The sequence below is a fragment of the Heliangelus exortis genome, unplaced genomic scaffold (assembly GCF_036169615.1).
Source record: "Heliangelus exortis unplaced genomic scaffold, bHelExo1.hap1 Scaffold_65, whole genome shotgun sequence".
In the NCBI taxonomy this organism is placed as follows: domain Eukaryota; kingdom Metazoa; phylum Chordata; class Aves; order Apodiformes; family Trochilidae; genus Heliangelus; species Heliangelus exortis.
This window is the reverse complement of record NW_027285981.1, coordinates 5,001-7,500: the sequence shown is the minus strand read 5'-3', so window position 1 is coordinate 7,500 and position 2,500 is coordinate 5,001. Positions and strand designations below refer to the sequence as shown.

The following is a 2,500-nucleotide window of genomic DNA, read 5'->3' as shown; positions in this document are numbered from 1 at the left end:
ACGGATGCGCTTTTTTACGGGTTGGCCGCCGCCACCGCCGCCGCACGCGCGGACGGACGGACGGACGGCGAAAGCCCCAGCCCGGAGACGGCCCGAAGACGCGCCGGGAGACGGCCCGCCGAGGAGGGACGGCCGGGGCGACGACGGGAGGAGGAGGAGGCGGCGGGCGCGGGCGTGCCCGGGGAGGAGGAGAGAGGCGGGAAAGGAAGGGAACCGAAACGGGAGAAAGGAGACGACGGGCGGGGGACCACGACGACCCCCGCCCGACCGCCCTTCCCTTCCCCCGGGCGCACCCACGCGCGCGCGCGCGGCAGCACGGCACGGTACCGACGCCGGTACCCGCCCCGCAGACAGCCGCCCGCCCGCGCGGGGTGGCAGGGGGAGAGGCACGCGCCCCACCCCCCAACGCCGCCGACGCCCTTCTCTTTTCCTCGCCACGAAGGGGGGGAACCTCCCCGGCCGCCGCGCCGGGCCCCCACCGGCCCCGACGACGACGACCCCGGCCGACCACGGCGGGACGAGCTCCGCTCCGAGCGGGCGCTCCGGGAGCGGGGAGCTTCGGAGCGCTCCCCGAGTCTCCATTTAGGGGGACGAAGGCCCGGGCGCTTTCTGGCGTTCGCCCGCCGCGGCCTGCGAGGCACCCCAGCCGCGCCGGCCCCGCGGACCGCCGGCTCCGCCCGCCTGGGCGGGGGAGGACGGCGGCCCGGCCGGCGATTGATCGTCACGCGACGCTCAGACAGGCGTAGCCCCGGGAGGAACCCGGGGCCGCAAGTGCGTTCGAAGTGTCGATGATCAATGTGTCCTGCAATTCACATTAATTCTCGCAGCTAGCTGCGTTCTTCATCGACGCACGAGCCGAGTGATCCACCGCTAAGAGTTGTCTGGCTTTCGGCACCGCCCCGCGCGCGCGGGGGGGCCGGGACCGCTCGCCGAGAAGCGGCCCCTTTCGATCGCCGAGGCGGGCTCCGGGCGGACACCCGCCTCGCGCCTCGCTTGACCGTACCGACACACACACACGGGAGGAAAAAAAAAACGGGAAAAGCGGAGAAGGCGCCCGGGAGCGCCTTCGCTCGCTTCGGAGGCGGCCCAGGCGCCCGGGCTCGGCCCGGCCTCCGCGCGGAGGCGACGGCACGCTCGACCGCGCCCGACCGAAGCCGCTGCCTCGGCTCGGGGAGACGGCGGAATCCGACGCCGCGGCCGGTACCGCGGCGGCGGCCCGCTGGGGCGCCTCGCCGGCCCGCCGCGCGCGCCTCCGCGACGCGGCCCGCCCGCGACGCGACCCCCGCCTCTCCCTCTCCCCTCGCTGCCGAGCCCTCGTCCCGACGGGCGCCCTCTCGCCCGCCGGGGCTCCGCCGCCGCCGACCCGCCGGGGAAAGCGGCACAGCCCCCCGGGAGCCCGAGACGGCGACGCGACGCCGCCCGCGGCCCCCCGGACGGGGAAACCCGCCGCCGGCCGGTGCAGGCGGCGCGGCCCGCCCCCGACCCCCGCCGCCGCTTCGCCCCTCGGCCCCTTCCGCGGACGCGGGCGCGGAAGGCGGACGCGGTGCCGAGGCGGGGGTGGCACCCGCTCTCCCCGCTTCCGCGCGGAGACCGGGAACGCGGCCCACCCCCGCCCACCCGACCGCCCGGGCCGGCACGCGCCGGGAAGGGCGACGGGGAAGCGACGACCGAGGCCCGGGACGGGACGGCCGCAGCCGGCGGCGGGCGCCGCCCGGAAGACCCATGGATGCGACAACGAGTCGGCGGCGCCGCCGCTCGGACGAGGGTGCCGGACCCTTCGGCGGCGGGGGACGACGGTCGGAGAGGCGACCGAGCGACGCCGCCGGGGCGGGAGCGCGGCAGAAAGGGAGGAGAGGGAGGCGGGAGCGCGGCGCGGCCGGACCGCGGCGCCGAGGCGCGGCGGCGGCCGGCGGACGCCCGGCGAACCCCCGTCACCGCGAGGGAACTCGCCCACCCCGGGCGGGAGCCCCGCGCTCCCGCCCAGGTTCGCCCGCTCCGAGGCAGAGGCAGGCCGGTCGCGGTCGACCGCTGCCGCCGGTCCCTCCGCAGAGACCGGGACCGCGGAGAGGGGGGGGCAGCCCGGAGGCGCACCTCCCCGGCACGGCCGACCGACCGCCCGCCCGGCCCGCGGGACACGGGAGCCCCCCGGGTCGGGTCGGGTCGCGTCGTGCCGTGCCGCCCGAGTCTTTAAACCCCCGCCCGGCCTCCGCGGGCACCCCCCGCGGGGTAACCCGCGCAAGCGCGGACGCTAGGTACCTGGCCCTGGGGTGAGGGAAACGCAACTGAAGGCCCCGCTTCGGTGCCTCCCCCGCTGCCGCCACCGGGGGAGCGTCCGAAGCGGGGGCCGCGCCCGACCGCCCACCGCCGCCACCGCGGCTCCGCCGTCCCGGGGCCCGAGGGTTTCCCTCTGTGCCCGGCGCTGCGCCCGGGAGGAGAACCGCGGCTCGGGCCGCCCGCTCGCGCGGGACGCGACCCGGCGGGGACGGAGCCTCGCACCCAC

At 78.7% G+C, this 2,500-nt stretch overlaps 1 non-coding gene across 1 annotated transcript; it reads right to left on the bottom strand.

Moving 5' to 3' along the window:
• Positions 1-726: 726 nt before the first annotated feature.
• Positions 727-879, bottom strand: LOC139790910 (5.8S ribosomal RNA). The gene has a single exon (XR_011723718.1). It is a non-coding gene; the product is annotated as a 5.8S ribosomal RNA (ribosomal RNA).
• Between the last annotated feature and the right edge of the window lie 1,621 nt (positions 880-2,500).